The 20312-nt window shown below is 42.6% G+C and overlaps 1 protein-coding gene across 6 annotated transcripts in view; it reads right to left on the reverse strand.

Moving 5' to 3' along the window:
• Positions 1–20312, reverse strand: part of LOC139584005 (transcription factor SOX-6-like) — a 153377-nt gene that overhangs the window by 116062 nt on the left and 17003 nt on the right. For all 6 annotated transcript variants that reach the window (XM_071415520.1, XM_071415523.1, XM_071415524.1 and 3 more), the window contains exon 2: positions 4002–4067. The gene's annotated coding sequence lies outside the window, so the exon portion shown is untranslated. The remainder of the gene's footprint in view (positions 1–4001; positions 4068–20312) is intronic.

Genomic DNA, 20312 nt, shown 5'->3' on the forward strand with positions numbered 1-20312 from the left:
AACCAAATTGAAAGAAATAGAGGTGACTTTAACTTGACTCAAGTGATTTCAATGAATGAGTTAAGTAGTATGGCTAGGAGTACAACATGAAGCGCACACCTCGTTAACAACAAAGCCTTTGAAATGGAGCTCCCTGCCCTAGCCAACAAAGTAGACATGTATTAGCCTATCACCAAACAGTAAATCAGTAATGCCTGCCCAAGTTAGGGGCCAATGAGGATCAGGTACCCGATGACCTACTGTATACTGTAAACTCCCTCCCCCTCTGACACGAAGACAACTATTACTACAACTATAATTACTTTAAAAGTGCGATTAACCATTTGCCACCTTTCCTTTAACTTCTCCCATCTTTACATTTCATATGTTTCTCCTATCCCCCTGGCAAAACCATTTAAATCTATGACTTCAGTATTGCCGGTCTTAATTTGGGCTAGTGTTAACTGCAGCGACATTTGATTCTTTATTGCGAACAGAGATAAAGTCCATTAAAGGGCATACTGTAACAGAGCGCTGAAAGGTTCATGGAGTGTTGCCTGCCTGTGTGTCTTTAAAAGAGGCCTTTTTACATCATACTGAATGCTCCTATTGAGTGAATACAGAGAAACACACTGACCAGAGTAGTGGTCTACAACCGTATGAGGGAAGCTATCAAAGGAACCCTGTATGTAAACGATGAAGGCAAACTAACTGACACGCAAACAGTCAGGTACAGTTTGTTCAGATAAGCAAAAAGGCGTGATGGGCCAGCACTCAAAAAGATGTCGCATAAAGCATAAAACGTTAATTTTTTACATTTCAGAACCCCTCCAGATCATAAATCAATTGTCTATATAGCGGGTTGAATATTTCACATAATCTTTGGAAGGATTATTTTCATAAATTCAATCCAATTAGAATTTCCCCATTAAGAAATGTGTGTAGTTAGAGCTAATGGGGTTCCCATCGCTGTTCCAAAGGTCTGTAGGTGGTAATATTACTAAAATAGTTTTTAGTAAGCACTAGTTGCGCAAGCTCAATTATATAATGTACAGGTACAACGCTTTCCCGGTTGGAGAGGAAGAATATGAAAGCCTCTATACCTCCATCATGAGGAATATTTGTGTATAGCAATGAAACATCAAGAGTGACTAGCCAATCACAGAGGAAGAATATGATAAATAATCAAATTCTCTCCTTTATTATTTACTTAATAAATACCAACCAAAACAGAAGGACCCCTTGACTTCTTTCACATTTTGTTACGTTACAGCCTTATTCTAAAACAGATTTTTTTTTTTATATATGGGGAGCGTTGCTGCACAGCTATTTTCAGGTCTCTCCAGAGATGTTCAATTGGATTCAAGTCCGGGCTCTGGCTGGGCCACTCAAAAACTTTCAGACACTTGTCCCGAAGCCACTCCTGCATTGTCTTGGCTGTGTGCTTAGGGTCGTTGTCCTGTTGGAAGGTGAACCTTTGCCCCAGTCTGAGGTCCTGAGTGCTCTGGAGCAGGTTTTCATCAAGGATCTCTCTGTACTTTGCTCCGTTCATCTTTCCTTCGATCCTGACTAGTCTCCCGGTCCCTGTCGCTGAAAAACATCCCCACAGCATGAATCTGCCACCACCGTGCTTCACCGTAGGGATGGTGGCAGGTTTCCTCCAGACGTGACGATTGGCATTCAGGCCAAATAGTTCAATCTTGGTTTCATCAGACCAGAGAATCTTGTTTCTCATGGTCAGAGTCTTTAGGTGCCTTTTAGAAAACTCCAAGCGGGCTGTCATGTGCCTTTTACTGAGGAGTGGCTTCCATCTGGCCACTTTACCATAAAGGCCTGATTGTTGCAGTGCTGCAGAGATGGTTGTCCTTCTGGAAGATTCTCCCATCTCCACAGAGGAACTCTGGAGCTCTGTCAGAGTGACCATCGGGTTATTGGTCACCTCCCTGACCAAGGCCCTTCTCCCCCGATTGTTCAGTTTGGCCGGGCGGCCAACTCTAGGAAGAGTCATGGTGGTTCCAAACTTTTTCCATTTAAGAATGATGGAGGCCACTGTGTTCTTGGGGACCTTCAATATTGCAGAAATGTTTTGGTACCCTTCTCCAGATCCTGTCTCGGAGCTCTACGGACAATTCCTTCGACCACATGGCTTGGTTTTTGCTCTGACATGCACTGTCAACTGTGGGACCTTATATAGACAGGTGTGTGCCTTTCCAAATCATGTCCAATCAATTGAATTTACCACAGGTGGACTCCAATCAAGTTGTAGAAACATCTCAAGGATGATCAATGGAAACAGGATGCACCTGAGCTCAATTTCGAGTCTCATAGCAAAGGGTCTGAATACTTATGTAAATAAGGTATTTGTTTTTATTTTGAATACATTTGTATAAAACCCTGTTTTCACTTTGTCATTATGAGGTACTGTTTGTAGATTGATGAGAAACATTTTTTAAATCAATTTTAGAATAAGGCTGAAACGTAACAAAATGTGGAAAAAGTTGAGGGGTCTGAATACTTTATGAATGGACTGTACTTACTTTCAATGATAAATATACTAGCATCACATCTATTGTCAATAAGCACTGGCATATACTATAATTAGACTCCTCTTTAAATTCTGCCTCCCAGAATTCACCTTTATTTACCAGTGGTGTAAAGCGCTTAAATAAAAATACTTTAAGTCATTTTTTGGGGTATCTGTACTTTACTATTTATATTTTTTATTACTTTTACTTCACTAGTTTACAACAAACAAACAAAAAGAGAATTTTTACTCCATACATTTTCCTGACACCCAAAAGTACTCGTTAGATTTTGAATGCTTAGCAGGACAGGAAAATCCAATACACACACTTATCAAGACACTGGTCAACATCCCTGCTCATCCCTACTGCCTCTGAGTGTTGGAGTGTGACCATGGTTATACATAAATTAAAATTGATCCAGGAGGGGATGGAATGTCTTTGCAGTAACCAAGAAGCTTGATCTTGCCATCTAGCTACTTAGCTAGCAAACCAAATGCATAGCTGGAGCCCTGAGCTAGATATCATTTATTTGACACATCTTAGATTTATTATAGTTACACTAAACCTATAGTTACAAGCAGAAGCGTAGCACGCACCCCCCAGCGAGGGTATTGAAATTCATATCGTCGGTATTTCGATATACCACGGTATATGGAATAAACTGTATATCGCCCAAACCTAACATTCATAAAAGGATGTTTCCCCATGGTAGATCACGAACCTCATGTAGCACCATAACGAAATGTACTAGCGTTGTATGCCCTCAGACTTCTAGGAACAATGAAATAAATGTCTAACTTGCATTACTAGAGGAGTTATGTATATGTTACTGTGTTTCTTGCAATCAGAATTATAGTGGAAAAACATCCCATGCCTTGAAAGTACGCCTCGGAGAACATAAATCCGCTATCAGATGTCAAGATATCACCTCGCCAGTTGCAAGACATTTTCATAGAACAAAAACACTCTATTAATGAATTAAGTTGCGTCAGGATCTAGAAAGTTCCTTCACCACGCAGAGGTGATTACGACAACAAATGACTCCAAACAGAATCCATGTGGACACAGCAATTCTCCAGTGTTAAACACTGACAGAGTGAAATTTAAACACAGGTCCATATGGGTCCACACTTGTCTGTGTTAGATTAACACACTGCTTAGTGTAAAGCTTTATTTGAGTTACCAACCATGACTGTATTTGTTAGGTGACAGAGACTTGGTTTGTCTTGTGGCCTTCGCCAAGTGAGATTCTAAGCAAATACGCTGTCATTAAACACAATACAAATATTTAGGGTCAAATTTTTGGGGGGAATAATAATAAAAAATTCTACTTATTTTCTACTTCCCTTTGGCCTTGTCGATTTCCTCCAAACCGTTTCAAAAATGAATTAGCAGATTATTTAGCAACGTCCAGAATAAGCTTAACTTCAAAAAAGTGAACTCTCTCTTAAAAATGATGTCTTCCACAGTAGAAGTTAGAATAGCCTTAACACTTACCGCAGTAGAGAGACTTCAACACCCTCAGCTCACTTATGGGTCAGTTTTTGGATTCATGAACGTCACCTGAAAAAACAGCAAAAACAAGAGGTCATCATTACATTGCGATTAAGGGGGAGGGAAATGTAAACACATATGGACAGCGTAATGATTACAAGGTCATATCTTGCACACATAAATGCCAATGTTATGTATTCAGTTTTCATGGAGTGTGAATTCCCACAAATGTTTTTATTGGACAGAGAAGAGATGGGAGAAGAGTGTGTTATGAAGGCAGCGGGTCACATTCGAACCCACGCTGACACTGGTAGATGTGCTGTAGGCTACAGCGCTGACCTCTAGTCCACGCGTAATTGCCACTTAAGCTGCTGTTGTTTTGATTGTAATGAGAAATATCTCATTAGGTTCTGTGTGAATGATCACGATTCGCTCAGTGTGTGCCCCTAAAAACAAAAAGGTCAGGGCATCTTTAATAAATGACGCATATTCTAGTTGGTTATCTTACGTCTCCATCTCTAGCATAGTGCTGTGCATTTCCGTCCCCCCTCCCTTGCATATAGGCATGCAATGTGCGTTTTATACCTGCTGTCTATCCAACAGAGAGCCTATATGTGGGAGAGGCAGTGTAACGTAATGGTGCAACACACGGCACCACATGAACAATAACACACATTGTATGCAGGCACACAAACCCGGAAACACAACCACGATTATTGAACGCAGCTTTGAAGTTGGAAGCCTTGTCCTTACCTGATTATTGTTGACGCTGCTGAGGCAGGACATTTTGTCCTCGTAAACTTGGGAGGGAGAAGAAGGCGGTGGCACCGTATCCCCTATGCGGTGAGCTAGTTTTGACAGGAAACCTATGGGCCCTGGTCAAAAGTAGTGCTCTACATAGGGAATAGGGTGCCATTTGGGACACAGAAAGATCGCTCACTAGCTACTTAGCTTCTAAAGAGCCTATTCTCCTGCCTGTGACTGTCAGTTACCGTGAGTTACTACGGTCAATCTTAATAGATCCACAAGCATCCCTAACTACCTGGGTTTGTGGCACGACGGCAACAAATAAATACAATAAAGCTGCTGCCTGAAAACTTCAAGGCCCAGTAAGGGTGAGACGACGGTAACAGGTAAGAAAATGGACAGACCAGCTCATTAGACACCTAATAGGAGAAAACAGGACTTTTTGCTTTCCGTTGCAAAATGTTTTTAATCTCGATAACAACTCATTTCTGGGTAACAATTAAGTACCTTACTGTGATTGTTTTGAATTAAAATTGTGAAAAAGAAACAAATAGTTTCTTAGCAAAGAGCAATTTCTTAAGCAAGAATTGTCCTAGGACTGTCTGGGAGTGGTCTGAGTGGGGAGGGGAAAACTGAAAATTTGCTGTTATTGGCCGAGAGGTTTGGAACTCTCTTTCTTATTGGTCTATTAAATAATTTACCGCTTGGTGAAGTCAAAACTCCATCCCAACAAAACATGCTGGTCTTTTCAAACAGCTCTTACACTAAAAGGGCATTATATCATAATTTTCACAATTGATCATTTTCACAGTATTATTCCAACTCATATTGTGGAAATTAGTCAAATACATTTTTTTGACTGAACTGGGCCTTTAACCTGATATGTTGTATGTTCTCACCTTAGAGCAGTGTCTGTTGAGACCAAACTACAGGTACAGTAACTGACAAAATCAAGGAAACATAAACATAAAGTGTCTTAATAGGGCATTGGGCCAGAACAGCTTCAATGCGCCTTGGCATAGATTCTACAAGTGTCTGGAACTCTATTGGAATTATGCGACACCATTCTTCCACGAGAAATGTAATCATTTGCTGGTAGGAAACGCCGTCTCAGGCACAGCTCCAGAATCTCCCATAAGTGTTGAGATCTGGTGACTGAAACGGCCATGGCATATGGTTTACATTGTGCCCTGTGAATGGGGGCATTGTCCTTGGTTTTTGCTCTGACATGCACTGTCAACTGTGGGACCTTATATAAACAGGTGTGTGCCTTTCCAAATCATGTCCAATCAATTGAATCGAGATGTTTCTACTACAAAGGATGATCAATGGAAACAGGATGCACCTGAGCTCAATTTAGAGTCTCATAGCGAAAGATTTGAATACTTTTTTTTTTGCAAACATTTCTAAATACCTGTTTTTTTTGCAAACATTTCTAAAAACCTGTTTTCTCTTTGTCATTATGGGGTATTGTGTGTAGATTGATGAGGGAAAACATTTATTTAATCCATTTGAGAATAAGGTTGTTCACGTAACAAAATGTGGAAAAAGTCAAGGGATCTGAATACTTTCCCGAATGCACTGTACATACTAAAGATGTGAACCCAATAATTTGGTAGGATGAAGTCAGGACAAAATTGAACGAAAATGGCATGTGAACATAACACAGAGAGAGAGAGAGAGAGAGAGAGAGAGAGAGAGAGAGAGAGAGAGAGAGAGAGTGAGCGTGTGTGTAAGAGGGTACAATTAAGAGCATTTCCAACAAAAACAACCAGAACCCTTATCCTACTAAACAATGACTCAGCAGAAAACACCACTACTGAGCTAGAATCATCCACTCATATCCCTGTTCCATGGAATAGAGTAAAGTTGCCGCTACTCTATAAAACTAACAATTTGGGTTATTTGGTAACCCAGCACTGGGTTTATATTGGACAGAACACACACAGGGTTAATTTTGATGCAGCCAGTTGGGTTGTTAAGGATTACCCAAACATGGGATAATTTAACAATCATTAGATTTCTTTTACTATCAATGGTCTTTTTGAATATAATCCTTAAAGTATTTCCAGGAGGCGTGGTTTATTACAGGTGTGGCTTTCAGCTAGATCTTATTGAGAGTACATGTCATGCATACCTCAATTCCCCCCAAAGATTATAAAAAATGCATTTCACACAATCTTCTATAATATTAAGATTATTTATTACATATTACAACAAGTTATACAATGGGTGGGTTGATTGCTGATTGGTTAAAACCGCATTCCAGCCGGTGTCTATTCCACGGTTAAATCTATGATGTTGAAATGTTTATTTACTCTGTTCCATCTGACTGCGTAATCCAATGTCTCATCAGATAAGCAATTTATAAACTTGTTCTCTACTATAAAAAGCATCTAGACATTATCTCACATTTCTTTTACACTAACATTCAGTTTTCAACAGCGGAGATTTGTATAAACCTTGCTGTCTGTCTCTCCGACATTTGCAACATTGTTTCAATATTCAAATTCAATCTCCAGTTGTCCCATAGTAATGAACGTGTCGGGAGTCAGGACGAGACAGACAGGCAGGCAGTGTTTTTCAACCAGTTGAAATCATGAATCAGCTGGCATCGTTTTTTTACTTGGCTCATCGTGCTCTAGCAACTCCTTGTGGCGGGCCGCGGGCCTGCAGGCTGACCCTGGTCGTCAGTTGAAAGGTGTTTCCTCCGACACATTGGTGCGGCTGGCTTCTGGGTTAAGCGGGCGGGTTTGACGGGTCATGTTTCGGAGGACGCATGACTCGACCTTAGCCTCTCCCAAGCCCGTTTGGGAGTTGCAGCGATGAGACACTGGATCACAAATTTGATATGAAAAGGGGGGGGGGGGGGGGAAATAAAAATAACAATAACCGTGATCATGCCCTTGAAGCCAGCTCTCAAAATAGTCTCGGGCCTAACAATACCGGTGCCAATATATCCTCCAAACACTGGCTTCGAGGGCATTATCACTTAAGTATTTCACCTTATTGTATCCCAACAATGGGATTTACATAGGCTTTCAGAAAACTCATACACTTCTGTAAGTCTCATTGAAGCAACAAAAACGTCAATGTTCAACCTTAACATTTGATGACAGTACAACAGAACAGATGAACAGGTAGGACATTTACTCTCACGGGTGGCTAAAAATAACCATCTGAAAGCCACGCCCCTACTAAACTACGCCTCCAGTCTTCTGATCTGACCTGCTGGGTCATGTCTCAATAACCTACACGTAGCACCAATAAAGAAAACAATCCAACTAAGTGACCCAACGCCTGCAACCCAGCAGCTGGGTCAACCAAACAACCCAGATCTAGGAAGCTGATCCTAGATCTGTACCTAAGCGAAACTTCACCCCAGAGCCTGTTTCTGACTGTTTCACAGTCAGTTGCAGAACAGCCACTGCCACCCCATAAGTTATTCCATAATACCACAGAGTCAAACCCACCTTTAAAAAAAACCTTACACTAGGTCGGGATCTCTCAAGGTCCGTTCACATTCTCTCGTTAGCTCGTCTGAACACGTTCCAGATATCTGCAGAACCAGTTATTCTAGCTCTCCATTCTCTCCTTCTCTTTTTCTCCACCGGTCCACACACCCTCGCCACTCTCCCATCTGCAGCTGGTGGCCTCAACACCTGGAGGATGCTGGGTAATCAGAAAGACAGCTGGCTACCCAGGAGAGGACAAGAACAAGCCACGGAACACACTTAACACACATGCGTGTGCACATTAGAGCACACACACACACACACGTACGTATGTGCACTAGCCCGCACACACACTTCACACGCACACACTTCTTAACATAAGTACCTTAATTTCACAGTATATGGCATGCGACATGCTCAAAAGACGTGTTCAGCCTCAAAGACATTTGCATGTGTGCTTGCAGGCACGTGTTTTCATGTTTTATTTTACCTTTATTTAACGAGGCAAGTCAGTTAAGAACAAATTCTTATTTTCAATGACGGCCTAGGAACAGTGGGTTAACTGCCTTGTTCAGGGGCAGAACGACAGATTTGTACCTTGTCAGCTCGGGGATTCAAACTTGCAACCTTTCGGTTACTAGTCCAACGCTCTAACCACTAGGCTACGCTGCCGACCCATGTGCGTTCATGTACATGTGTGTTTAAATAAATCTCACTGTGCAGGTCAGTGCTCTGTCCGTGCTCTGTCCGAGGCGAGGGTGAGAGGCTCACGACCCTGTTATGATAACCTAATTAATTGAGGTCTATACATTTGCTCAGGAAAACACAGAGGTCTGACACAGAGGTACCAGAATAACAAAAGACAGGCCTTCTCCTCAGAGAACATCCACCAGATCATTGAGTTACTGGGCCCCATCCAGTCCAACTCCGGCACAGCTGGTGGGAGCATTGGGCAAAAAGTAAGGATCCACACAAACATACACACACTCTCCTGTGCACATAATGCACACACACACACACACACACACACACACACACACACACACACACACACACACACACACACACACACACACACACACACACACACACACACACACACACACACACACACACACACACACACATACACACAGACAAACCGACAACCAGTCTCTCCCCTCCACACATACACGTCCCAAGCCCTTCCTAAGAACTGGGGAAAGGTTGCTACCTGTTTGGCAAGTGTTCTATCAGCTGTCAAATATTACTGTCCATGCTAGGCGAATATTCAAGCAGCTATAGAACATACCTGTTTGAGTGAGGATCTGGAAATGGTTCAATTATAGGGTAGCTATGAACCTGTTTGGCAAAATGTCAGGTAGTTTGTGAGATAATACCTTTCGTGAGTCAAGAGAGAGACATTGACCAACGAAAGACGGTACAGTGGTACAACCAGGGTAAATATGTGGAGAAATACACACATGGTGCAAGGCATGCAGTTGGACAAACACATGAATACAGTACATTGCCGGCACACCAAAACATCCATGTGTTGTCTCATCCCAGTTGTCAATTCTGCTCAGGAAAAAAACACAGACATTCAATAGTAGACAAAGAGACACTGTGAGACAGAGAGCATATCGATAACACCTGCAGCCCCTGAGCTTCGGTGTTGCTTTGTCAATGCAGTACTAAGCACAGCACTACTCAGATACTGTTTTACAGCAGCGGTCAATTAAACTACAATAGAGGTCAATTGGTCCGGAAATGACGAGCTTAGGTCAGTGGATCCACTGAGCACTCACTGACGGTGCTACACTCTCAGAAAGAAAGGATAAGATTTGTTCCTAAAGGGGTACAGCCACTTGTCACAGGGGCAGTAGCCTGTAAGGTCCTCCTTTGTACTTTTATTTACAGGTACATAATTGTACCCCAGCTTAGAGGTTGATCGACTATGATTTTTCAACGCCGATATTGATACCGATTATTGGAGGACCAAAAAAAGCAGATACTGATAAGAATTTGTAATAATGACAATTACAACAATACTGAATGAACAATGGAGACTTTTATTTTAACTTAAAATAATACATAAATAAAATCAATTTAGTCTCAAATACAAACAAATACAGTTGAAGTCGGAAGTTTACATACATTTAGGTTGGAGTCATTAAAACTTGTTTTTCAACCACTCCACAAATGTATTGTTAACAAACTATAGTTTCGGTAATTTTTCTAACAATTGTTCACAGACAGTTTATTTCACTTATAATTCACTGTATCACAATTCCAGTGGGTCAGAAGTTTACATACACTAAGTTGACTGTGCCTTTAAACAGCTTGGAAAATTCCAGAAAATGATTTGAGTCAATTGGAGGTGTGCCTGTGGATGTATTTCAAGGCCTACCTTCAAACTCAGTGCCTCTTTGCTTGAGATCATGGGAAAATCAAAAGAAATCAGCGAAGACCTCAGAAAAAAAAATTGTAGATCTCCACAAGTCTGGTTCATCCTTGGGAGCAATTTCCAAACGCCTGAAGGTACCACGTTCATCTGTACAAACAATAGTGCGCATGTATGAACACCATGGGACCACGCAGCCGTCATACCGCTCAGGAAGGAGACGCGTTCTGTCACCTAGAGATGAACGTACTTTGGTGCGAAAAGTGCAAATCAATCCCAGAACAACAGCAAAGGACCTTGTGAAGATGCTGGAGGAAACAGGTACAAAAGTATCTATATCCACAGTAAAACAAGCCCTATGTCAACATAACCTGAGAGGCTACTCAGCAAAGAAGAAGCCACTGCTCCAAAACCACCATAAAAAAGCCAGACTACGGTTTGCAACTGCACATGGGGAAAAAAGATCGTACTTTTTGGAGAAATGTCCTGTGGTCTGATGAAACAAAAATAGAACTGTTTGGCCATAATGACCAGCATTCTGTTTGGAGGAAAAAGGGGGAGGCTTGCAAGCCAAAGAACACCATCCCAACCGTGAAGCACAGGGGTGGCAGCATCATGTTGTGGCGGTGCTTTGCTGCAGGAGGGACTGGTGCACCTCACAAAATAGATGGCATCATGAGGAAGGACAATTATGTGGATATATTGAAGCAACATCTCAAGACATCAGTCAGGAAGTTAAAGCTTGGTCGCAAATGGGTCTTCCAAATGGACAATGACCCCAAGCATACTTCCAAAGTTGTGGCTAAATGGCTTAAGGACAACAAAGTCAAGGTATTGGAGTGGCCATCACAAAGCCCTGACCTCAATCCTATAGAAAATTGGTGGGCAGAACTGAAAAAGCATGTGCGAGCAAGGAGGCCTATAAACCTGACTCAGTTACACCAGCTCTGTCAGGAGGAATGGGCCAAATTTCACCAAACTTATTGTGGGAAGCTTGTGGAAGGCTACCCGAAATGTTTGACCCAAGTTTAAACAATTTAAAGGCAATGCTACCAAATACTAATTGAGTGTATGTAAACTTCTGACCCACTGGGAATGTGATGAAAGAAATAAAAGCTGATATAAATCATTCTCTCTACTATCATTCTGACATTTCACATTCTTAAAATAAAGTGGTGATCCTAACTGACCTAAGACAGGGACTTTTTACTCTGATTAAATGTCAGGAATTGTGAAAAACTGAGTTTAAATGTATTTGGCTGAGGTGTATGTAAACTCCTGACTTCAACTGTAAATAATGAAACATGTTCAATTTGGTTTAAATAATCCAAAAACACAGTGTTGGAGAAGAAAGTAAAAGTGCAATATGTGGCATGTAAAAAAGCTAATGTGTAAGTTCCTTGCTCAGAACATGAGAACATATGAAAGCTGGTGGTTCCTTTTAACATGAGTCTTCAAAATTCCCAGTTAAGCCGTTTTAGGTAGTAGTTATTATAGGACTATTTCTCTCTATACCATTTGTATTTCATAGACCTTTGACTATTGGATGTTCTTATAGGCACTCAGCCTAATCTCGGGAGTTGATAGGCTTGAAGTCATAAACAGCGATGTGCTTCAAGCATTGCGAAAAGCTGCTCGCAAACGGAGGAAAGTGCGGTTTGAATAAATGCTTACGAGCCTGCTGCTGCCTACCACCGCTCAGTCAGACTGCGCTATCAAATATCAAATCATAGACTTAATTATAATATAATAAACATGAAGAAATACAAGACTTAGGTCATTAATATGGTCAAATCCGGAAACTATCATTTCGAAAACAAAACGTTTATTCTTTCAGTGAAATACGGAACCGTTCCATATTTTATCGAACGGGTGGCAACCCTAAGTCTAAATATTGCTGTTACATTGCACTACCTTCAATGTTATGTCATAATTATGTAAAATTCTGGCAAATTAATTACGGTCTTTGTTAGGAAGAAATGGTCTTCACACAGTTCGCAACGAGCCAGGCGGCCCAAACTGCTGCATATACCCTGACTCTGCTTACACTGAACGCAAGAGAAGTGACACAATTTCAGGCACCGCATTGATTATATGCAACGCAGGACAAGCTAGATAAACTAGTAATATCATCAACCATGTGGAGTAAACTAGTGATTATGTTGAGATTGATTGGTTTTTTATAAGTTAAGTTTAATTCTAGCTAGCAACTTACCATGGCTCCTTGCTGCCTGCACTCACGTAACAGGTGGTCAGCCTGCCACGCAGTCTCCTTGTGGATTGCAATATAATCGGCGTCCAAAAATTATTATACCAATTATTATGAAAACTTGAAATCGGCCCTAATTAATCGGTCGACCTCTACCCCAGTTCATACCTCAGGTAGTACCTTTCTCCACATGTACACAAGCATGCTTTTTGCCTTTATATATTGCCACAGCAGTGACAAAGCCATTTGTTCCTTATAAGTGACAGAAATGTACCTCTACCATAGACCACTTAAACTGGTACAACACTTCCACTCACAGGTGGCACAAAATTATTATCTGAAAACCACACCCACTAAGCCACGCCTGCAATATAATTTCCCTGGATACCTTGCCTATTTGTTAGTGACAGAGACATGGTTGTTGAATTCATTCATTTTCAGTCCTGTGGCCTTCAACAAGTGAGTTCCTAGGCACATATTATCATTAAAATGAAACAATGACAATACATTACATATCTCATAAGGCCTTTTGAGGTCTATTTGTACCCTAATACAGTGGCCTGAAACTCATGGTTTACAGGCCACATCAGGCCTGCAAGTAGGATTGCAAAATTCCGGTAATTTCCCAAAAATTCCCAGATTTTCAAAAAATCCTGGTTGAAGGTTTCCCTGCTTACCAGAATTTTGCAGCCCTACCTGCAAGTCACATTATGCTGGCCTGCAAAGTGATTTGTAATTCCAAAAGTTTGAATTAGTATATATATTTTTTTATCTACCTGTAGTAGAGCATGTTGGGAACTATGATGATGATAATAATTATGGAAATGTGCCTTTTTCAGTACCACCCCAGTGACAAAGCCATTCGTTTATTTTAGGTGGCAAAAAAATCATAATTGTACCTTATGGTGGCTATTGAGGGTATTGAGGGTACACAAAAATTATTTGTACCCTGGTAAACAGAAATGTACCTTCACATTGTACCCCTTTTTTTGAGAGTGAGAATGTGACGATTGTACCTTTTATATTCAAAATATGGGGTACAAAAATGGGGTACCATTATACTCTTTATCCGCACATGTACCGTAAAAGGTACCAAACGGTACCATGTGAGATCATTGTGTACCTCTGAATGTACATTGTGTATTTTTAGATTTTTGTACCCCAGGGAACGATACTGTACCTTTCTAATGTTCTGGTTGATGCCTTGTTTTTGTAGCCACTCTTTCACTCATTGAGAATGCAACCCCCAATATAAGGGGTTCCAAGACACCAGGGCTGTGTTCATTAGGACAAACAGTAGCAAAATGTTTCAGAAAATAAGCCTTTTTTATATGGGGTTCAAATAGTATCTCCCCGTTTTGGGCTGCTTTCTTTCGTTTCGTACCTACTGAAAACGACCCAGATGTCAGTATGGATGAAAACTCCAAGTCAACACATTCATGAGGGGAACAAGGTAAGGGATGCCTTGCATGACTGAAATGCTATGGTGCTGGCGCACAAAAGACCCGGTTAACACTGAATCGACTTAACTGACAACAAGCATTATTGAAGCCGTCGTTAACATGAAATATTGCAGAGGTGAGGGGAAAGGGGGCAAGTGGCAACACATCAGTCTCAACCTCACCCTCGCTCGGTACACTTAGGCAAGATTACATTATGCTCGCTGCCATTGTTTCCCGGTTTTCGAGACAAAGCCTGTTCCACTCTGCAAACTCTCCCTGAATGTTGTAAAAACAAGGGTGAATGTCAGAGGGAGCCGTGAATAGGATTTCTCTTCTTTTGTTGGTATGCACAAACACGTCACTGCGTGAGAGAGAAGAAAGGAGGCCCTGCGAGGGAGTCGAGGAGCCCGACGGTCGTCGTATGAAAATACCTATCGTGAGAAGAAGTGCCTTCTTGGGCCTAGACAGAGTTCTCGGAAAACAGACCCCTGACAGACCCCGAAAGGCAGACCTATGAACTCGTAGAGACCGTAAATGAAAAGTTCAACAGTCATAACACTACCAAAAGAGATATATACCACAGGTCCCAGAGTGGTCAGGTGTAAAAAGAAAAAAAATAATCTGGGGCCCATAGTTTTTCCTGATCTGGTAACCTAACCAGGTAAAACTCTGGACCTTATACGGTATGACGTGAGTTTTTCTAATCAGGTCACATGTTTTTTTTTTAAATCCTGGAAAAACTCCTGGCCTCGAGGAAGATGAAACTCCTGTCAAACTGCAGCAGCCTTGTACTTGTTTATATGAATTATATTTCAAAGAAGGCCTAGGGAGGGTTCCTATGCACAGACATGGAGAAAGCAATATGATTGGACAATAAAACTCACACACATCACAGGCCTAATTAAAAAAAAAAAAACAGCTAGTGTGTTTATTGATGCATTCCAGTTAATCATTTTGGATTGAAAAGTTCTAGGTAGCCTAGACAGCCCAAGTTTGAATACAAACCACATTTTTTCCCATTCACATTTTCTCACAAACAAATGGGCTATAAATACACCAGGGCTGTGTTCATTAGGACAAACTGTAGCAAAATGTTTTCAGAAAATAAGCCTTTTTTATATGGGTATCAAATAGTATCTCCCCGTTTCGGGCTGCTTTCTTTCGTTTCGTACCTACTGAAAACGACCCAGATGTCAGTATGGATGAAAACTCCCAAGTCGACACATTCATGAGGGGAACAAGGTAAGGGATGCCTTGCATGACTGAAATGCTATGGTGCTGGCTCACAAAAGACCTGGTTAACACTGAATCGACTGGTTGAAGAATGCCTTGCATGGCTAAACAAGGAGTTTTCTAGCTGAAGTATATGTTCATTAAAAGTAGTTAAACCTACGCCCCAGTTTGTCATTATACAAGGAACAAACACAACACATAGTAGACTATGCAGCTGCTGTTGTTAGTAGCCTACAGTTGATCAAATCTGAAAAATAGTAGTGTTTCCATGCAATACAGCATATCAGATCGCTAATGTTTAGGTGTATACGCAGGTACTTTTATGTAAGAGTTTTTGCTTTTGTCTGTCGGGAGTGATGTGTTATCACGCTTGCTAAATAAATACCGGAGGAAAGTGGCGAGCATGCCTTGAGCTTTGTGCGTTGTGCCCGGCCCGCCCAACCTGCGATTTCTGTGAATCTGATTGGTCAAGCAAAGAGCCTGCAGCAGCACACCGATGTGAAAGATAGAGAAATTGTACGTGAGTTGACAAATCATGAGGCAAATCAAAAAAAAATTAGGCACTTTGCCCCTCTTTTTAATGCTTTGCGTCGATAGATTTGAAGTGGTGTGGAGCTGCCACACCTGATTGGAAAGTGCTGTGGCAAATGCCGCCTCGCCGTAAGTTTTCTGGCGGCCCTGAACTTACAAAGTCGGAGAGAGAACAACACAAAGACCTGACCTGTGTGGAGATATCGTAAGAACCCATGAAGGCGACAAAACACAGAACCAAGGGGACTGATCCCAGAGCAGTATCAGAACTCTAAAGATTTGACAGCACTGTATTGAACGGTTGCACAGCATCAACCTGATGTCGACTGTGTCATGGCCCCACCAACTATTTAAACTGTCAGGGCAATTAACATAGCAACTGGCGTGCTTTCATTTACAAGGCCAGCTCAGGTCTATAATTAATTGCTGCCTGCGTAAAAGTAAATGAATCCAGTGGGAAACGGTAAGGGAGGGGGGGCTTAATCTACGAGAGAGGGAAATGATTTAGTGGAGAAACACAAATCTATCGTATGATGGAACTCAAGGAAGGGGGTGTACAGTGTGTTGTGGAATTGAGATGGGGGAGTTAGACTAGTCTCTCTTAAAGGAATAATCTACTCAAAAACGATCTTTAGGTATTGTTTTTCATTGGTCCCCTGTTGATACAGTCCCGAAATGTTTTGCGTGTCAAAAATCAAGTTTTCAAGATATAGGACTTATCAAAAGCAAATTGTAACTTGCCACATCATCATGATGATGCGTTTTGCATCAACTTGCCACAAGTTACTTTCATATGATTCAAAACGCATCACACTGTGACACTTTCTGTATTTTTAAAGTTCCATATCTTGAAAACTTGTTGCTGACATGTGGACTAATGAAACAAATACCAGAAGATTGTTTTTGAGTGGTGTTTTCCTTTAAGTCAGGAAATGTCCAACAAACGTGCTCACTCCAAAAGTTCTCCTCGTCTTCACAGTGGGCTGCTGAAGCTGCTTTCTTAGATCAGGAAAAGGGTGAGAGCTGTTTAATCGGATCTTCATTGTCTCTTTACTGTCTCGTCTACCTTTTCTCCAGAGATAGGCTTCTGTCGTGCTGACCACTGCTTTAATCAAGTGAAATGCACATTCAGCAGAATGTTGAGGAGGTTAAACAGGAATGGTTGTGCTTGAGAAGGCATGGTTAGAAAAGAAGCAAAGAAAGATAGAAAGATACATATTGATCCACAACCTATCTGCTTCAGCTACCTTCGTCACTCCCACGGATCCTAATATTGTGCACGTGCAACGCGGTGAGTTCTCTCCTTTTCGAAAGAAGACGAACTCTGAATCACAACCAATCGCCTTAGAACTTGAAGAGAGATGACAACCTGATTGGCTGTTTGGCGGGGGGGAGGGCTGTCAATCGCCCATGACAAACCTGCCTGTCAGAAAGCGGGTGTATGTGTTTTTAAAGTTGTTCGACACCATCGAAAGCACTCGTCATTATTCTCTTTCGTCTGGACCCCCAACTATAGAAGTGTGTTACGCGATTGACAAACGAGCACATGAACATACAATCATCTATGGCGGCTTCCATGGCTGCTCTTATTCACAAATCTGTCTCATAAAAAGGTTGGCACTTAACCTTTTTCCGGTGTGCACCGTGAACAAAACAGGCACAGAGTCCATTGTGCATTGAGACCGGCGGCACGCTGGCGCGGTAGAAACACACATGAACTTTAACAACGTATGGCACGAGAAGAGCCAGCAACACTTTAACAAACAGGCCATGGGTGCCACAATAAATAGCGCCTTTATGACAAGAGCTTAAGTAAAGCAAATGAGATATTTCCTACAGCACGCACCCAGCAATAACAATTGACATCACAAGCCAGCCTATATTTGCCGTATTAAAAAGGGGGACACCGTGTAAGCTCTGCGAAAAGGAGACTACACATGACCACAGCCTGCTGAGGCAGCTATTTTCCAGTTCTACTGAAGGGAGGCCCTTACAAAGGGAAACAATAAGTTGGGAGCCATGAGAAAAGTTATTCTCCTCTGGCTACACTTGCTTCTAAATCAGCGTAAGTCCGGCAAGCCAGACCGACCAATCTCCCTTAATAACCCTATCAGTCCCGAGACTGACTCGGCTTTTCGTTAGAACTCACAGTGAAGTGTTTTACCATTTTCTTTTCAGGACAACCAGGGCTACAACTAAAACACAAAACACTTTGACATAAACAGTTGCAATCATCAATTTTCACAAATTCCCCCCCCCCCCTCACTGGGAAATGAATATCCAACTAGTCAGTGACAACCGTGTGGAGTTTTGAGTTTTTTGTGAGCTCATTATAACATTTCAGACACTATGTCCTGGGATTCCCTATGATCTTCTATGTAGAAGAACCCCTTACCTTCTACCGAATCTTGTGTAGCTTGTGAGCGCCATAGAGCAACATGTGTGCGTTCGTGGGAGTCTCAGCTTTTCATCGATAGGTTTTAATAGTTTGTTGCTCAAACCGTTCTAACATTACAGAAGTTTTTGTAAAAAGACTCGACCCCGGGCCAAAAACCGGTCACAAATACCGGTGTAGCTCAGCCACCGTTAATCACAGCCTGTATCTTAAAAAGGGTTAGAAGTCCAAAACTCGCCAGCGTTAAGGTGGGACTCATTGGGTTAACAACTCTGTGGTTGTAGGTGAGTTGGTTAGTGCCCATCTCATGGCGAATGCTAACGCAAGGCCAGCGTTGCGGTTACTGCTGAAAGGCCTGGTAGCATGAGGGCTGCGTTAGCGGTGCTGACAGCACAACAGGTGGGTCCCGTGAAATGTCTGTAATTATCTTCAGATGGGCTGCTGTACACACCGCTACAGTTGCGAGACGAGAGGAGGGTTTGAGAAACTCTTGTCAGTGAACCTCAACTGCTATCGGTCATATCGTATACAGTGTGTTAGATTACATGAGGTCACATGCAGTCCTGCAGCAGTCAAGCCCAGTCAGTACCGGTGCCAAAGCCCCTCTTCAATAATCCATCATCCAGAAAGAGTATGCCTCAGCAGCCCAGCGAATAGGATTCCTGCTTAAAGAAGGCTGTACAGTATACTGTATACAAATAAGGCATGTGAGAGAAACATATAGCCTAATACAAGTTTTAACGCTACATCATTGCTTGTCTCTTGAACGGTGTCCCATGGTTGGACTCTTAAAACACAGAATACCATGTTATACACCTCGTAACGCTCAATTGTATTTCACATGGAGAGATTTCAGGGTTGTCAATCAAAGCGTACTAGTGCATTTCTATTCTGAGTTTCCCGAACCCATCCCTTTCCCTGTGGCCTCCAAACAGAGCCAGTCTTACTGTGGGCCCCATCCCTTTCCCTGTGGCCTCACTTCCCCTCTCAGGCCTCCAAACAGAGCCAGTCTTATTGTGGGCCCCATCCCTTTCCCTGTGGCCTCACTTACCCTCTCAGGCCTCCAAACAGAGCCAGTCTTATTGTGGGCCCCATTCCTTTCCCTGTGGCCTCACTTCCCCTCTCAGGCCTCCAAACAGAGCCATTCTTACTGTGGGCCCCATCCCTTTCCCTGTGGCCTCACTTCCCCTCTCAGGCCTCCAAACAGAGCCAGTCTTACTGTGGGCCCCATCCCTTTCCCTGTGGCCTCACTTCCCCTCTCAGGCCTCCAAACAGAGCCAGTCTTACTGTGGGCCCCATCCCTTTCCCTGTAGCCTTACTCCCCCTCTCAGGCCTCCAAACAGAGCCAGTCTTACTGTGGGCCCCATCCCTTTCCCTGTGGCCTCACTCCCCCTCCCAGGCCTCCAAACGGAGCCAGTCTTACTGTGGGCCCCATCCCTTTCCCTGTGGCCTCACTCCCCCTCCCAGGCCTCAAAACAGAGCCAGTCTTACTGTGGGCCCAACTCTCACCACCACCTCATAATGACGACAGTTTGATTAAAGGCCTCTCTCCAAAATGGAAACCACGGGAACAGCCTGCGTCAACAGCTGCTGGCCACCGACCAATTAGCGTCGGCTATAGGGTCATGGGTGGATGGGACCACTGTCCTTCCCCTGGCGGTCCGACCACACACCCATTTCGGAGGCCTCACACCCCGAGCGTTGCCGCCACGCCCCATTAGTAGCAGCCTCTGTGAGAGTGGTGAAGTGTGGGCTCATGGGAGTTGAAGGCTGGAGCATTTCATCCAGGCACCAAAATATGCTACACAACATCTCGACATGACCACATACTGTGACACATATCAATACATACAGTACACCCTGCTTGGGTGTGTGTGTGCAAGTGTGTGTGCGTGTGCTATGTATACGTGCGTGTATGA

This window comes from Salvelinus alpinus, chromosome 9 (assembly GCF_045679555.1).
Source record: "Salvelinus alpinus chromosome 9, SLU_Salpinus.1, whole genome shotgun sequence".
NCBI lineage: Eukaryota > Metazoa > Chordata > Actinopteri > Salmoniformes > Salmonidae > Salvelinus > Salvelinus alpinus.